The sequence below is a fragment of the Nyctibius grandis genome, chromosome 3 (genome assembly GCF_013368605.1).
Source record: "Nyctibius grandis isolate bNycGra1 chromosome 3, bNycGra1.pri, whole genome shotgun sequence".
Lineage (NCBI taxonomy): Eukaryota > Metazoa > Chordata > Aves > Nyctibiiformes > Nyctibiidae > Nyctibius > Nyctibius grandis.
In genome coordinates, this window is record NC_090660.1 from 27,157,127 (window position 1) to 27,176,104 (window position 18,978).

General features: G+C 37.5%; 1 protein-coding gene across 1 annotated transcript in view; it reads left to right on the forward strand.

Moving 5' to 3' along the window:
• Positions 1-18,978, forward strand: part of RETREG1 (reticulophagy regulator 1) — a 69,112-nt gene that overhangs the window by 23,090 nt on the left and 27,044 nt on the right. The window lies entirely within an intron of this gene.

Sequence of the window (18,978 nt, forward strand, 5' to 3'; positions counted from 1 at the left end):
CTTCCTAACCTAGCAAGATTTCTTTGAAACCTGATGCTTCTCTAGCCAGTGCTAGCAGATGTATTGGAATATGCACAGGAACTGTGGCACACCTTTGTTTCTTGAGTGGTCAAACTTAAGGAGGTCAAATTAACATTCATTCAAAAATACCCTTTTATAGCAAGCCTAAAAAAAAATAAGTTGCTGCCCGAGGAAGAGACTAAGCAACGGTCCTTTAAAATGGCCACCAGAGAGTGATTGAAGAAAATAAGCCAGAAAGAAAGGAGTAAATGCTGTGAAAACTGGCAGCTCTGCATAGCTAGTTTTCAGGCCCCTGTGTGCCTTGTTATGTTCTTAAACAAATTAAAGCTACTGATTTCTAGGAAGAGACTTGCCTAACCAAAAATGGTGTTAAGCTCCCTACTGCACTAATAGCCACATCAGCTGCGCAGACTGCAGTAGGTGTGTAGTATTTACTACGTAATTATGCATTGAATGTCTCAGTTACAATTCTTTAGGCCATGAAAATAAGTCCTGAAAGGGTTCTCCTGGCCCTGTAGTTTGAAAGGGAGACTTTTTCTTCCCAGGGCGGGGCTTTCCTCCCAGGTAGACTTGCACGCTCTCTTCTGGTCCCAAGAGGAGGGAAAAATAAGAAAGCGCAGCACCCTGAACAGCATGTCTTACCCACTGCTGCCCATATGATGAGACTGATCAAGACTGAGACTTCTGTAAGAAGGAACAGGAACATTACAAGAAAAAAAAGACATTTCTTCGTTGCAGCTTTTAACTGGCAGCTGTCTTTATTGAAGCAATTTAGGACTTGATGTTGAAAACATCAATTGAAAAAAGCTAATACTGAAGCTCTTTTGAAGCTCAGTAGTTACCCAACTGGGATATTTCTAAGATAATAGTCTTCACTGGCAGAAGGTTGTAAACAAACACACAGAGGTTATTGTCCAAGCCAAGGACATTCCTGTTTCTCACCACTCCCCTCCTCCAGTCCCTCCTTCAGAGATTCCTTTTTTGAGAGTTTACTGTGATGATACTTGTGGACCCCCAGGGCCATCAAAGTTGCTGGTTGCTTCCAGGGGAAAGAGTGTTACTGCTTAGTAGGGAACTACATCCGTTCTTGGGCCAGCAGGTGCTAAACCCCTGTCGTGACAGATCAGCTTCAAATTCACTTTGTAACTTTCCAAGACCTGAATTCATCTTTTGACCTACACAAATTCCACACTTGCATCAGCCCAGCTCATAGATGTTTGCATGCATTGCAATGGTCAGTGCACTCTGAAGAACAATATTCTGTACTAGCACCATTCAGAGCTCAACAGACTTCACACAATGTAGAAGAAGAAAAAAAGTCTTTTGAATCTAATCATAACTCCATAATGCAGTTATGCAAAATTCTTCCTAGTATGTCAGTGATGGCAATGAAAAAAACTCTTCATGTTATCACTGAAGATAAATGAGACAATTCCCCCTTTCATCTAATTACCATGCTTCATTTATGATGTCTGAAGCTTTACATACCTCTGATTTGCATGTGCTTTGCCTGCTGGGTCGGCTTAAGACAGTCTGCAAGTCATTTGCCTAAAGATTTCTGATGTAGTCTGCCTACTAAAGATTTCTGATGTAGTCTGCCTAGTCTTATTTTGTGATCAATGGAGAAAGAGTTGAAATACTTCGTGAGATGTATAGTGTGATTCATCTTGTCCTAAGTGCAATGTCTGTAGGCTGGTGAGGTACGTTGTACCTTAATGGTGACTTTTGGTTTCCCTTGAATATATACAGTAAGCCTAGAGTGGTGAGATGAGTAACAGCATTTACAACCCTGGTGTCATTATTTGCTGTTGGTCTGAAGGCTTGTCTGTCTTAAGGATGCCATTGACTGGTGCTCGTGGTTACAATAAGAAGCTGACTCTTGCGGCAACATGCTGGAATACCATTCCACAGCAGTAACAACTGCAGGGCTGGACAAACAAGCATGGAGACTAGATTTGCCTCTGTCTCTTTGTGTATGCAAGCAGTTTCTCTGAAATGAATCGCCGTCACAGTATGATTGTGTATTCAGATCACTCTTGAGACCTTCAGGCTATGCTACTTAATCATATCTCCAAAAAAATGTTCTGTCCTTCAGGGCGCTGCAAAGAGATCACTTTGCAGATGAGCAGATTAGAAAATAAGAGATCTTTTTCCATTAGGAAATCTAAACAGAATCAAGGTAATAACAGAAGTGTTTCTGGTTTATGCTTGTTAATCCATTTCCTTGATGATGTAGATAGGAACAAAGCTAACTTAAGTCAAGCCAGTCATGTAGGCCAGTCAGTACCGAAACACGGGACTACCGGTATCAGTTTCTGTTGCGCAGTCCCTTAGTCTTGGTTTGGTCATCCAGACGAGATCCATTCTTCACACGGCTGTGCATGACTGCATGAAATCTGGTAACAGACTGAAGGAAAAACTTCCTGTGGAAGGCAGAGAGCAGAATATAGTCTAATAGATAAACAGATAAAAATAGGCTTCAGAGTGCAAATATTTCCTTCTTCAGTTGTTCCCGTATAATCTGAAGGCATCTAGTGTATGCAAAGACTTCCACTCCTGGTATTTTGTAATGTTTGCTGTTCTGTTCATTTCAGCTCATATTCAAATGAGTTTGTGCTGGAATATATATGGCTGAATAAAAGCAAGACAACATACCGCAAATAATTCAGCTTAAAATTATGATTCTCCCAAATGTTCTTAATATAAAAAGTGGTTACAGTCCTGCCGAAAGTGGATGCATACCTGTGGAACTTTAGTCTTAGCAAATGGAAAATGAGTTTTATTTGCAGTTTAAACCTATATTTTATTTATTCAGTAGCCACTGTACTGTTCAAATATCAAATTGTAATTATCCTTTGGTTTATATAATGCAGTGTCACAGCTCAGATAACTAGCAATATGCATGATGGGTTTTTTTCCAGATCACAAAAGATACATTATATATAATGCTCAAACCTTCTGCACATTGCAGAAGAAATTGTCTACATTGCAAAAACTTCTTGACACTTGTATTATTTTTTTTTTATATTGCGTGACTTTATTCCTGCTTTCTGGCTATATATTTCCAAATTGTTAGCTCACTTCTCAGATAGTATGTTCTTCAGGGTTTATTTTTTTATTTGATAAACAATAAAATCAGCATTCTGGTAACATTTTGTATGTTCATTTTCTTACAGGAACAAAAAATAATAATACTTCAATAGAAAGGCTGTAACTTTGGCAAAAGAGTCACACTTAAAGTCTGAAGAGCATTTAATACATTTTCCTACACACCTGTCCTTGGTTTTTGGTTGGTTGGTTCTTTTTTGTTTAAGGGGAGGGGAAACGAAGGAGATGGCGCAGCCTTTGTAGGTGTCATGGGTCTCACTGGTAGAAATAGTTGGTTTGTTTGCCTTGTTTTTTTTTCTTATATTTGCCAGAAATAATGTGTACTGCGTGTAACAGATTTCTTCTCGCATAGAGAGTGGTTTGTAAACTTTTGAAGTCAAGCCCACTTCCTGTGGCTCTCTAGTAGTTTGGCTATAACGTGATTCTGCCTTAGCCATCACAAGACATTTTCCTCTCTTCCTTGTGTCCAGGAGCTCAACTCATCTTTCCATGCACCATCTATGCAAGGTGCATGGACGAGATGAGAGGAGAAAATGTTGGAACTGTCCAGCCTCTTTACCACTGCCAAACAAACATTGCACACCTCTTTCTGTAAGCCTTATTTCCTTCTCTCCCTGTTAGTTAAAAATAAAGGTTAAACATTCTTATGACTGTAAGAAAAGAGTAACTTCTGAGGAAGTAAGGGCAGAAACAAAGGACCAGCAGGATTTTACTGGGGCTTCTTTAACTTTTTTTTTAACAGGGCTATATTCTATCACCCCAATTTCGTATTTGCTGACTTGTGAGTTACGTTTTCAGAAACTATTATCACTCATGTTTGAGTACCTGTATTGCTCCTAGCATGATGCCCAAACCAAGGTCTTATCAGTATCAAGTAAGAGACGAGTTGTGCTGTATACCATAAATGTCTTGTAAATGCATCACAGGCATAGCTTTATTTTTTCTAAGACTATTGCAAATAACTCAAGTAGCTTACATTCTGTTGGGAGCGTTCTCCTTTTTCGCTACATTGCTTCTTCAGTAAGTAGTTTCCCATTTTGCGTTCATGCATTTGGCTTGTCAAATGTGATATTTCCCTGATGAGTTTGGCTGGTTGATTGTTTCATGCCATTTTCCAGTTTGACCTCCTCTTTGAACCCTGATTCTGTCCTCTGCAGTGTCTGCCATTCCTCCCAGGGTATCACCACTCACTTGTCTGAAGGATTAGTGCGGATACTGAATAAAAATACTAAAGTCATATCAATCTCATATAACAAGACACTTCTAATACCTGCCCTTTGGTGTGGCTTTTCAATTAAATGTGAAGTTATCTTATGGAGATTGTATATAGGCCATATTTTTAATGCTTTTAAGTGTCACATAGGGAATTTTCAAAAGCATTGCAACAGTTGGACAGGCTGTGTACTTTTTTTGAAGAAATATGCCTTCTTTTTAACTTGTTTGAATACTGAATAATCCTTGTTCACTGTTTTAACAGCTTCTTAGCTGTGTTACTAACTTGGTCAGTATCTATCCAAGCAAAAACAGTTAATCTGAAGTTGCTTGGATAGCCCTATTTTTTCTAGTTTTAACTCAATAAACCATAATTCCTTGAGAAATTCCTTTTCATTTGTCCCACAATCCTGTCCATTCCTCTGATAATATTTTCGAACCCATTGGCTAGTTGTAGTCAAAATTATTAACATTCTTTTCAACTTTTTATTCTATTTAGAGTGCTGTGAAAGGCTGACATGTTACAGTATATTTTGGTTTTTCAGCATTGAGATACGAGGGAATCATTCAGGAGATTGCCCTTGTTTACCTCTGGGAATTTTTTTTTCCTTCTCTTCTTCTGACTACAAAAATGTTTTTATACAAATCTTTAAAAAATTTCAAGATACAGCAGAACACCTTACATAGTCTGATTTGACAGTTATTTTTTGGGCTCACTAATCTCTCACAGACAGGAGATTTCAGTAGTCATTTCTAAGCATATTGTTTGAAAGCTTTTTTTTTTTAGCGTTATGTTTGTATCTTCTCAGGATAGACAAATATTATTCTTTTAGTAAGTCAGAAGGAGTAATTTCATGGAAGAACTTCAGGAGATTTCAAGTGGAGGCTTCTAAAAATCCTTATACCTAGCGTTTTTGCAGTTTGCCTCCATGTGGGAAAATAGGTCATCTGGGCACCAGCACAGTGAGACGTGTATTTTTACTATGCTTAAATAAACTAGGTTTGAAATACTTTTATTCAAGTGAAGTCACTGCATCTGCGATTAAATGTGTGAAATAAATACCTGACATAAATGCAGTCTTTGCAAACTGCAGGGTATGCTGCATCCTGTGCAGAAGTGACTCAGTAATTAATTTCCTTTGTTACTCATTGGTAAAAATGAACTGTTACACTCAGTTGAAAAATGCTAGCTCCGTAACGATGGAAGGAAGGAAATACAGCCTTTGTTCGTCATTTTTTATTTAAACATAAGGCAGTTTTTCTTCATCAGTTTTCAACTTATAGTAAAGCCAGCTCTATTCTGTGTTTAATTTTTTGAAGTATGGAGCTGCAGTCACTGTTCAGTTATTCATGAGAGTTTTGCTTCTGAATCTGCTGTGTCAAAAACGCAGTTCTGTTAAAGGTGTCTGTGAGCACAGCCAGGTGGATTTGCACGTTGTGAACAACCTAAGAACTGCTAATTCTGAGCTGACCCAGTTCTGATAGCTCTGTGTCATGCTGGCTGGAATGTCATGTAATACCCATGTTATCATCACTGGGGAAAAAATGCAACCTTATCTAGGCTGTCTCACATCTTTTTTTATTGCTATGTTTATTGTAATGATAAAATGTTTCTTTTGATCACAATATTAACTAAACATTAGGTACAAGATACGTAGAATTGCAGGTGTTCTGTTTTTTTTTAGTTCAGCTTGTTTCCAGCACTAAGAAAACAAAACAACTCCTGGAAGTTGATGGGAGTTGAAAGGAAAGTGATAAAGTGAATACAGAAAATTCCATTGAGGAGGTGAGTGGAGAAACGAACCAGAGATTCAGAAAGAAAATGGCCAAAATGGTTAGTGTTACTCTGGAGCTCTCCCATGCCGCTTGTCCCTTCCTCAGCTTTGCACTATCTCAATAACAACTGCTTAGATCTACTCTTCCTTCTTAGACAAGAGCAAGTATGGCAGGTGCTGCATTTGAATTTGCTGATTTGTACAGTGCCCTTGCATGCCGTTTGCCAAGTTTCCCCAGCTTTCAGCAAGGGCGTTTGGAGGTGTCCTTCACTTCTTAATATTTTCATGTTTCTTACTGATACAGCGATATTGGCACCAGTATTTTTCAGCAGAGATAAAGCTTTAAAAGTCTAATTAAGGGGAAAACAAAACATACTCTCTTCAGTATTGGGTTGTGGGCCACGCTTTGGACATACAATGAAAGCTAGAAGCTTCTCTTAAAGTATTCATCTATCCCATCTTTGTGGGTTGATTTCTTAAGCCTGTGAACATCTCTATAGAAAAAGTATATCTGGAAAACTGCAGAGGAGTTGTGCTGGTACCATCCATCTCAGATCACTTTTTCTGTATTGTCTTCAGGGACCACTCTTGAAGCTATTAATTAATCTTTGCTTGTTGTGGGGTGCAAGACCCCCACAGAGAGTATTAAATTAATTAAAAGGGACAATATTTGGGTACCTCTTGAATCAAAGAAAATGTTGTTCTCTGACCATTTTTGAGCAGATTAGTTTTCTCAGAAATAATTAATTCTGTTTGCTAACCATAGCATCTGTTGTTCTTTCCCTATTTATTTTTCAAAGCTTCTTGGAAATTGTCAGCTACTGGCAGGCACACTTTACATATTGCTGTCAGTTCAGAGTATTACTGCACTTTCAGTAGAAAGCCCTTGCTTTGTTTCTTTTTTTGACTTGTTTCTATTTACAAAATGTTTATTATAAATAGCGTGCTTCAGAGGCAGGGTGTAGAAGGGTATACTCTTATTTTGGCTGCCGGCCTAATTATAAGAAAACCTGTCCAAGGATGTGATTGACAGGTATTTCCTCAATAAGAAAGTGAAACTTGGAATAAAGTGTATGTAGGGGAAAGTGACAAAGACCCCTTCCAGTTGAAGGATCCAAAAGGTTTGGACATACTCTTATAAAATGTCAGCCAAAAAGTAACGTTTTTTTTTATACAGGTGTACTTCAACTCACGTGTTGAATTTAGACTCGAGTTATGAACTGCCTCTTGAAGGGTAGCAAAAGCCTTCCTGCCTGGCTCAGACAGGGAAAGGAGAAGACTTGGATGCAGTGGCATCATTCTGAATGGAAGAGCTGGTCACTCCCTGCCTCTGTCAGCCCTCACCCTGAATATTTATCACTAATCCATAAAGATGACTGAACAAGTATTCAGTATTCTGGGATTTTCTAGTTTATGGTGGGAATGCATGTCAAATGTCTTGCGATTTGTAGCTGTGACTATGCAGAAGTAGCTGCGTATCGGTACACTAGAACCAAAACTAGGTTACTGGTTTAAGTGCAATCTTTAATTCCTTATTTTCAAATTGAGGTACTGTATTCCAAGGCATTGCAGACAGTGCAAACTGGAAAAAGCGATTTCCTTCTAAAGAATATCCTTTTTTTAGGGCAACTCTCAGAGTTAACAAGGCTATCTTCTAGTTAAAAGATTTCAAAGAGCTTAGGCAGGCTTAGTAAAATGTCTAGACAGGTAGACCTTAGCTGCATATTCTTGTATCTTTGAATTGGTTAAGAAGCAATAAGACGTTTTTTAGAGTAGCAAGGAACCAAGCCCTGTTAAAAAGAACAGAAAACTGACATACAGTCAAAACATCCTTTTTGTAACTCTTGTAGGGTTATACCATTACAAGGAATTTAACTATTGCCTACTTCAGGAACAGCCTCTCTGATTGCCTCAGAGCTGTTGGGCATGTTTGCCTGCCTCAGAGATTTGTTCTGCTTGCAAATATAATGTTCATATTTTTCACCTTTTGTATATATTTTTAAAAGTTCTTTATCTTATAATTAGGTGGGTTGTGTCAAATTACTATTAATACCTAAACTAGCGGAACATTGTTACAAAAGTACCAGGCAGATCACGAGTAGAGGAATACTGCATTGTGAATCAGTGTGGAGGTTTGAACAGAACGACAGACCTCAGATTGCTCATCAGGAGAGAAGTTCACAAAACTGACCTTTTTAAAGGGTAGGGAGTAAATTTTAAGTGGAAAGACTAATGCTAAAATGCTCACGTGTCCTATTCCTTGTGTTTATTCCATTGCACATGTAACATTTTCACCATGAGTATTTTTATTCTATTCTTACCGCTTTCCATTTTAACAGTTGAACAACTGTGAGAGATAACTTACAATCCTGAAGTCATTTGACTTGTCATCTTAAAGGGTATTTATAAACTATAGCATTCAGGGAGCCCCTAGTGTTACTTTAAATAGAGAGACTGTTTTTAGGATTAAGGAAAAAAAAATGGACTGTTTTATTTTGGAATTGGTTTTCTTAAACACGAGTCAAATCTTATTTGATAAAAAAACTCCATAAAAACAGGCAGCAAGCTTAACCATATTCTGTATTATCATATTATCACGAAAGACTGCATGAAAAACAAACGGTATGGCTTATGCCAAACACAAAAATGTGAAAAAGATGTTTTTCTTCTGCAAGTACAAATAGCTTTTTTTCCCCTTTTAATATTGGTCTATTTATCTGTTTCCTGTAGGCAGAAATGCCGCTTTTGTTATTTTATTATTTTGTGGAGAAGAATAGGGTTTGTTCCGTACAAAGAAGTTACTGAACCAAATACCCAAACCTGCCATAGGAATATTTGTCAGAGGCATTTGTCTCACAGTTTCGGTGATCGCTTGTCACAGTTGTTGCCAGTCACAGATTTTTTTTTCTTGCCACACAAATCAGCATCAATCTGATTATGAGAATATATATACATGATGTACAGAAATGGTTCTGGGGCCAGTTGTCCCTAAGCATTGATTTCAGCATCCTTGGGCCAGCTTTATTGTCATTCTGCAGACAATGCAAAGGTTTCTAGAACCTGAAACCCGAGTCATTGAATCACTGTCTCTTTTCCCTGCTTAGGAACCTCTCTTTTCTGTACTATTATATGTGGTTTGAGAAACTGAATTATTTAAATGATATTTTGTACTGTCTTATATCTCAACACAAGAGCAAAGATTGTAAATTCTATAGTGCTACATAGATTTCCATATGCAATATGCCCCCTATAAGCAGCAAGAATATAGAAATTACATTTTCAGTTTTGTAAAAATTTTGTTTATCACAAGGAGAGAATATGTGCAGGTCTCACAACAGCCTATTTAGTTAATTCCTGTCAAGTTGTCAATTTTTAAACAATTTATAGAGCATACTGGAATTTTGAGGGTAAAAAGAAGTAAAACGAAATAGGCAATTTCTGTTAATTTAAGAACTGGATAAAAGAAGCAAGAAACATTTATGATTCATGAAACAAGGTATTTATAAATATATACTAGTTATTGCTATGGAAGGAAGAGGACGTCATTGCTTGGAATCTTTAGAATGGTGACAGTCAGGAGAAAGATCAGAGTAAGTAGAATTGAGTTTATATAGTAGTTGGGTTTTGACCTTTAATTGCATCTGGTTTGCCAAATACAAGCATTAGATTACAAAACGCATGATGGAAATTATTTGCAGGGGGCATGAGAACCTACAGTCACAGTACCTTTTTTTTTTTTTTTTTATGTTGCAGATGCCCGGGTTGTTGTAACACGTGAGGGTGTGTTTCCCAGCACAACATCTGATTAGTCACTAATTTAGTAAGGAATGTCCTGGCACACAGTTTTGTTGAAGCATGTGAGCCTATCAGCAGAATAACATTTTATATTCTATTAGGTGTTTCGACATACAGTTGAGTAAACCAGCTCAGCTGTTTTGAAACAAACATTATGATATTCCTTCCCTGAGTCTCTTTTTTTTTTCTTTTTTCTTACTGGCAGACAAGATGTTGCATGTTTACCTATCAAAATATATTTCATGCCTTAATTCTTTTTTTTAGTTAATATTCCAAGACGTTTTAGAGTCTAAATAACAGTGGAAATCAGCTCTAGAAAGCTACACATCTTTTATTTTTACACTGAGGATAATTGAGGGTAGCATATGCTCATTATGTTTTTCATGCTCTGCAAGTTTCCCCATTCCTTGAATACAGGTGATCAGACATATTCGGGAGACCAGTTTAATAAAAATTTTCAGAGATAAATATTTACTGTAGCACAAAACCACGGAAGTTCTCTCAAGTCCACCTGAATGTTATGGTCACAGCACCATATGACACACACTTCCTTTTCTTAGCTTAGATTTGATATAAGGAGAATGATACTCTTTCAAAAGTTCAGCCTTTTTTTACCGAGTGCTTGGATTGGTAGTACAATTAATAGATCACTGACGTAGCTGTGGCCAGTGACGTTACTGTAGGTCTGTTCATAGTGTGAGGTAATGCTTAAGAGAATTTCACGGTGAATATAAAAATATCCAATATGAAAGTAGTAAAAATACTTTTTTAAAATACTTGAAAAGTATTAACATTCTTTGAAAATCTATATTCAATTCAGACAAGAAGGCTGTGACAGAAAGCTGAGTAGAGATTGATGTAGTCCGGTTGAATTTCCAAAAGGCATTAGCTAAAAGCAGATAAGTAACTCTGGAATATGAGAGAAGATCCTCCAATGAATAAAAAAACCATATGGAATATAGGGAACAGCAGTGAGAGTAAATGGCTAGCCTTCATGTTAATGGAAGATCAGAGAACGAGTCCTGCAGCAGTGTGTGCTGGAACCATTCTGATAAATGTACTTATAAGTGAACCTGAAAAGGCAGTGAACAGGGGCATGGCCAGGCCTGCTGGAGGTACCAAATTATTCAAGGAAATGAAGACAAGGACCAACTGCGAAGAATTTCAAAAGGTCCTTACAGGATTCTTTTGCAGTAAAATATGAAATTCAGTGTAGGGAAATGTAAAGTTATGCAGGAATACTAGTCCTAAATTCACATATAAAATAACAGTGTCCAAAGGTGACTGTAACCACGTGTTAATAAGATGAAGTCTCACAAAACCAGCATTGATCAACAGACTAAATCTACTGTTAAGTATCAGTAAAAAAACATACAGGGCAAAAGTAAGCACAGCCACTGCCACTCTTATAAATTTGTTGTATGTCCACATCCTGAATACTGTGTGTGGTTCTGATCTGCTACCTCCCAGAAGAACCACAGAATCACAGAATGGTTGGGGTTGGAAGGGACCTCTGGAGATCATCTAGTCCAACCCCCTGCCAAAGCAGGTTCACCCAGAGCACATTGCACAGGGTCGCGTCCAGGTGGGTTTTGAATATCTCCAGAGAAGGAGATTCCACGAAAAGATACAGGAGGAAAAAAAATCCAGAGTAGAGCAACAAAGTAGAGCAAATATGCAAAAACTATTTCCATATAAAGAACAAATAAATGAGATAGGACTTTTCAAAAGAGAAAAGGAATAATTAAGGGGAAATACAATAGCGGTCTCTAAGATACCATAAGGAACATGCCTTCTCTCTCATGCTGTTGGAGTGAGGAGACATCAAAATAGCAGGCAGCCGGCTGAGGGGAAAAAAGATGTAATTAAGCTTTAGAAATCCTTAACACAGGATTGTTGTGAATTTTAGAACTATATGTGGATTAAAAATATAAATTACAGGACAGTTCTTTGAAGAAAATAAATTGAAGGCTTTGAAAGTCCCCAAGTTGCAGATTGTTGGAGGCTGTACTGTATTTTATGGAGGTGTCATTATGTATTTTCCTGTGTTCTTATTCTATTGCTTAGGTACCCCAGGTATCCAGTTTGGGCAACTGTTGAAGACAGGGCACAGGGCTAGATGGAGCTTTGGCTGACCCAGTATAGCTGTTCTTGTTAAAAGCGTTACAAGCATTGACTTTTTGTTAAGTGACATAGTAAGACTGAAACAAATCCATCTATTTATTTCTGCATTTGTATGTGTTGTTAATAAATTGTATAGAAAAGTTAAAGTCTGAGAAATCCCAGAAAGGCACGTGAGATAGCTGTTGCCCAATTTTAGACTGAGTGTCTGGTGCTCCCACCACATTCCATGGAAGTTGCAAGGTCAGTGTGTACCTTAAGGACTTGCTTTTATGCATTTGGGCATGAGATCTGAGTAATAAAATCAATTAGAGCAGTAATACCTGAGGTTTCCACATCTGATCTTTAAAAAAAATACTGTTCAAAACATTTTTAAGAATGCATGTATATATTAGAACACAAACTGAGTCAAAAGCATGTAAGACTGTTGTCTTGCGTATTGATAGCAAAGACTCCAAATGTGTCTGAACAATTATTGAATGAAGTTCTCATGTCAGGGCTGTACAGGAACAAAACTGTTTCCACTGTGAGTTCACCATAAGCAGACAATTTCCCTAGGATGCGTAGCTTGGCAACTTCTGTCCTAACTTGTTAGCTGAACTGGGTATTATGTATTATAATCAAAGTCTCAAAACATGGGAATTCAGCTGAAAACTCCTTAATCTGATGATAAATAGAAATATAAAGAAGTTGCTGAAAAGGACACATAAACAGAAATTTTTGTTAAAGTTTCAAATAGTTTGCTTAAAACCCTTACAGATGTACCTTGGAAAATATTTATTTCATCAATCAACAAACAATCAAAACACATACTAAAGAGGCTTTTGTTTGTAAAGAATAACTTTAGCATATGGAAATTAGTCTTCTGGGGCTTTCTTTGTCAGTGACTTAAGTGAGGTGGAGAGAAATGCAGAATACCTGAAAAGTAGTTGAAAGATGATGTATTTAAAGTGCTTTGAATATTTCCCAAATAAAGTATTTTTTTTTTAAATAAGAAAAACTCACCTCACTGGACTAAAGTAAAAGTCTGAGTAGAGTTTTATTTTTTCACCCTTCTACTTCCCTCTTCTATAGGAACATCCAGGGAGTTGGGCTCAATGATCCTTATGGGTCCCTTCCAACTTGAGATATTCCATGATCTGTATATCAGCAGAGGTTTTTCAAAGCAAAGGATGCTTTCTCATAGGTATCTTGGAGATCAAGATTCTGAAGGAAACTGCAAAAGCTGTGATAAAATATGCATTTTACAGATTTATATAGGTAAAATACATGTATGAATAAGTAACTTCTAAACTGAAAGCTTAATTTTTCAGTCTTCTGGCAGAAAAATGTACTATTGAAATGTATTTCCTACAGCTTAACAAAAAGATTTCTTTAGAAATCTTTAGACGTCCATAAAAAATGAGAGATAAGGAAGTTTTAACGGTGATAGAAGCTGCTATTGTGCTGTGCAAAACAAAGTGTTCTATACATGTGTTCTAAACCACCTTATGAAATGGATTGAATTTAAATAAAAATTAATAGTAAAGGAACAGGGAAAGGAAAACCTGTGTCTTTTATACTTTGAGACAAAAGTCCAGATAACTGAAGTTAGTTTGGCCTCCCAGTAGTGCTGTCAGCCTCTCAGCAAAATGTCACGCATATTATCATCTTCTCGAGTCAGGGCGAAAGTTATCGGGTGCTCAGCACTTCTGGCTGAGTGTTCTGGCAGCGCTCACCCAGCCTGTTCCGGGGGTTCCTCTGAATCACAGATCAGCCTGTGCCCTTGATGACAAATGGCTTAAGCTGCAGGTCTTCACTGATCATTATTCCTGGTCTGAACCCTTCTTGATTTGTATTAGCCCAAGAGCCATTTAACTCTGTAGTTTTTTTGGGTGGTAGGTGTGATTGCAGGAGGGGGTTGAGTTCTCTTTTGCAGTCTTGGCTGCCCCCTTGCCTTTTCTGTGGAGCTGTGTGGTGTTTCATTGGCCTCCATAGCTTTAAATTTGCAGTTGTTTCACAGAGGGCTGCATGTTAAAAGAGCAGAACAGTTGTGGTTTGACAAGTATTTACTTTGGAGAAACTCCGGTAAGAAGCTGGGCACACCATTCACTCCAGGATAAAGTTAGTTTCGCTTTATAAAATGGCATGTACTGACATTTTTTTTTCTGATCTGTTTTAGTTTGTAAATACTTTAAACTTTGCTTATATAAATTTACATTTCATTGTTTTCATTATACTATATCAGATTTGCTAATGTGGCATTACATGTGTTGCAGTTGGAAAGTATTGACAGGTAGCATACAAACTACCAGTTGCTCCATCAGATAAAAATATGGCCTTGAAACTGAATCATGTTAGTGATGATCTAATATTTTTTATGTCACAGTTGCACAGTTTTATAAACTACCACAGAATAAAGACAATTCTAATGAAAAAGCTCTTTTTAAAGGGAGAGTATATGATTGTAATTTTACCATCAGGCATATGAAACACTAGAGACTTTTTATCTCTTGTCACACAGTAAACCAACAAACAGATAATAAGTTGATGTTAATAAGTTGATAAGTTAACAGTATAATTTAATCTGTCTCACTTTCATTATATAGGCATTGAAAAAGGCTGTGGCCCTGAAGGAATCAAGATGAAGCATATTTAGTATGAAAACATTTGGCTAGCAATTCTGAGTATTAATCAAAAACTTTGGCTCTTTCATCTGGGACATAAGAATAGGGTTGATGTGAATGAAAATGATTAATAATATGAAAGTGTGTGCTGTGCTTCCATTATAATGTGCTTGAAGTCCTGCAGTTATTCATCCTGAAGCTTGTGAGGTCTAATTCAGGACTGGTGACCCAGGCTTTGATTTAGTTACAGCTTGCAATGGCACTAACCACTCTCTGGTGAAATTTTTTAGATTGCACCAAAGAATAAATTATATGATTAGGTGGAAAACTGGCTCATATCCTCTTCTTCATCAGTTGATAGCAGCATCAAAGTAATGGTGGGTTGTCATAGCAAACTGTGAGCATACCAGCAAAATCTTTTAGACATAAGCATTGTCAGTATGTGGCTCTTTCTAGCAACGCTTTTGAAAAATATTTTAAAGTCTTCATGCATTCTTAACTATTTTTAGTCCCTTGACTGATTTGTTCAATGCAAGCTGATTTCATTGTATAGCTGCCTTGCTATTTGGTCTGCCTTTCACATAGTTCATATCTTTTCAGTGGGGGGAAGAAACCAATTGCTGAGAAGAAACAGATTCAGGTTGCTACAAACAAAAAGAGGCAGGTGGAGAGGCAGGTTTCAAAATCTTGAGTAGCATGTGTTGCTAGGAAAAAAAATTGCATTTTAATGTGACTGTACTGAATTACAGATCATGATTTTAGATGAACTAGTACGTAAGTACCTTTGTAGGTCTTAGGGTAAAAAGGAAATGTGGTATAGTAAACAAAATAATTTCATGAAACAGTATGCAAAGAGTCCCTTGAAAAATTTGGAAAATTGCTCAGATCATTGCTAGGTGATGTATTACGTGTTTTTTTGCCCCCCTGCATAATCTGTTTCTTTTATAGCTATTTAACAAGATCCCATGGCCAAGAAGTCCCAGAGTGGTTGAGATTTTCACCCTTAATGGCAAGATATTCTACCACCCTGTCTCCAGCTCTTCTCTGTTTGTCACACAAATCCAGCATGATCTATGATATTTGTACCAGAGGAAGATTTGCTATATTCATGTGACTAAAATGTAGTCATTTTGGAGAAGATGTAGTCTCAGTTTGGAGAAGAACAGCAAGGATGTTTGAGGGCATGCAACAGCTTACATGCATGAAACAAGTAAGCAAAATAGGGCTTTTAAAGCTGAATGAGCTGACCAAGAGCAGAACATAATCGATAGTATCTTTTTCCTTTTGATTATGAAGTCAAGTGCTTCCATTTTCCTTTCAGAAGTAGCAAGGCTAGGGGGAACAATTCACTGTAAGGTGGAAGGGGTTGTTTTTCTTCTGAGGAACCAACGGAGCCAAGGGGAGGGAAAATTTCAGAAAATGCCAGATGTGAGAAGTGAGAGAGACATAGCAAGCCTGGAAGACAGCAGCTCAAGCAAAGAGGTTGCTGAGAGGAGCAGGGATTAGTCATGTGAGTTGAGGCCTCAGAGGTGGCAAGAAGGAACTTAGAGGGGACAGAGAGGACTGACCAAAGTCCCCTGCAGTTCTGAAAGTTTTATTGTTAGCTGCAACTAAGCAAGGAAGAACCTCCCTGAAAAATAACATGGGTAGGGAAAGAGCTTTCCCTTCCTCAGTTCTGTCATTTCTAGTCACTTTGAGTTTTCCGTGTTGAAAAAGTTTAAAACTGATTTTTAGCAATTCTGATATCAGGCGAGCTTGTTTTTAGGCCACTCCACCTTTCAATTCTGCAGTCTCATCAAAAAGAATACAATAATGGTCTGCAAAAATGATGGAGAGCTGTGAAAAGCTAAAGAGAGATAACGGTCATCTACCTGTTCCAGTATAAGACTTCTTAGAAATCAGTTGAAGTAGCTAGATCAGAGCAAACAAAATTGGGTGGGGTTTGGTTGTTTTTTTTGTTTTCAAACTGTATGTAGTTAAGCTGCAGAAGTCCTTGCCACAAGATGTTAGAGATGTTATCACAGGATGGAAATCCACTCAGAGCTAAAAATATAGCCATCACTGCTGGTTCAGGAAACCCATGAGCCACAAGTTGGAGTCTGGAAGACTATTTGGAGAAGGCAGCAATGCATTTTTCCCTAGGCTGCACTTTTGGATACAGTAGGAGGTGCCAGAAGCCCTTTGACCTGATTCAGTACAGTACTTTTGCTCACCTGCTGCTGTTCCACCCAAGTGTACTTGGAGAGTTCATTCCATCTCGTGCGGCTGTGACATAATCTGGAGCCCAATCTGCTAGAAACCTCCAGGTGGGCCAATACAAGCTCTCATTCCCTCAGGTGCAGAAGAATTCAGGATGATCAAAAAATTGAGATTAATTTTCTAGATAGTTGTCTTTGTGATACTAAGCAAAATACTTCAGTGTGATTGAGGTTCAGCTAATTACGCACTCTTGCTGTTCTGAAGTCTGATTTGCAAAAATGATGAGCAGTGGTATCAGTAGAAACTAGCCTTTGCGTGTTGAAGTCTTATAAATACTCTACTTCCAAGTTAACAGGTCCTTGACATTTCAGTTAGGTACTCATTTAGTAGACAGTTTTGAACCTAATCTTTCCATGACTTGCTTATCAATAAGTAAATAAGGTGATATTATCCTCCTTACCTCACTGAGGGCTGGGGAAGAGTTCTAAGGAATTGTAAAAGTAAACAGTGAACCGTTTTTCTGCTGTAGTGGTGAGCACTGTGTGTGTACAGAGCGTGACAAAGAAATGAACAGTCCAAAGTCATACTTGAAGAGTTTGGAGTACATGGAGTTCCAAGACTGAAACACAGGGATAGACATGATACTGAAAGGTTTGCAGATCCTGAGTGTGATCATCAAATGCATTAAAAAGGAATATTTTGTAAAAAGGCATTTTACATAGTAAATGCATGTAGCTAAGTAAGATTATATTGCACTGCATGTAAACATACAAGCAATTCAAGTTGCACAAGGGGGTTAGTTTTGCTTGCTTTCATTTTTGATGCTACATTTAAATTTTCCATGATGCTTTTGTGTGTTTGCAGATTTCAGTTATTTCTTTTGATTCTTTTCCTAGAGGACTTCAGAATTTTAATCTGAAAATCAAGCTGTCACACAAAACCATTTTATTAATTAAGATTTTTTAATTTAGCAGCTCTGTTGTTTCAGGGCAAGCTTGAAGGAAATTCAGCTCTTAATTATTTCAGCTGTAACTATCAGAAGTAGAAAAATAAAAGAAAAAAGAAGAGAGGATGATACTGGAATATGCAGGTATAGGTGACCATGGAACATCTCTGTTGAGTAGGGCAGGACATTTATTAATACATATTTATATATTGCCTTGCATAATTTAGACATAGGACTTTATTCCTGTTTTTCTTCTCCCTCCTTTCTTTTAAAAGTCCAGTATGATTAAACTGCTTCAGGAAGAACATGTATTGTGAAAGACTGAGGAAAGGTATGAATATGCAAGATTGAATGAGATTAAGAAAAGGAAAGAGGAACTAACTGGAATGTTGGGAGGACAGTTAAGGAAGTTGTCATTCACAGATAGGCAGCATTCCTGTTTCATTTTGTTTTCTCACCATTTCCTGAGATCATTTTATGAATTCAGATACTCACATAGTAAGTATAAATCACGCTATTTAAAGTAATAGATCTATGTTTATATAGTTTGGGGAATTTTTGCAATTTTTATCTGGATCTTAGTAGTCACTTTGAAGCATTTTATATCAAAAATAAGAAGAAAGGATAGAATCCTTTGTGGTTTTGAAAGATAAGCAGCTTTCCAGCGAATGATGCATTACTCACAATGCACCAAATACAGCTTACCAAATCAAAGGTACGAGGTGCTTATTTTTTAACCTGACGTGCCTGTTCACAGAATCACAGAATGTTAGGGATTGGAAGGGACCTCGAAAGATCATCTAGTCCAATCCCCCTGCCGGAGCTGTTTTTCCAGCTTTGCTTATTTTTTTAAATTTACTTTTAAGATGTGACATCCCCAGGACAATTCCTACTATCTCATGCAGGAGACACAGGTCTAAATCTTTCTGGGTTCCTTCCTAGGAAAAAAAGATTTCTATCTGAAGATCTCTGGATGTAATATTTATTTGAAAATATATTAAGAACAATAGGTCAAACTGTTCAATGGAAGAAGGAAGCCATGTGAAGGAGCAGTGCCAAGCAGTGTGCTGAACAGTGTACATATGTGATCCTTGGAGTCTTGGGCTGCCTGACAAAAGCTTCATCAGCACAGATAAGGTTGCGGGGGTGTTGAAAATTAATAGAGACGTAACTGGTGTAGCTGGAGTGACAGAAT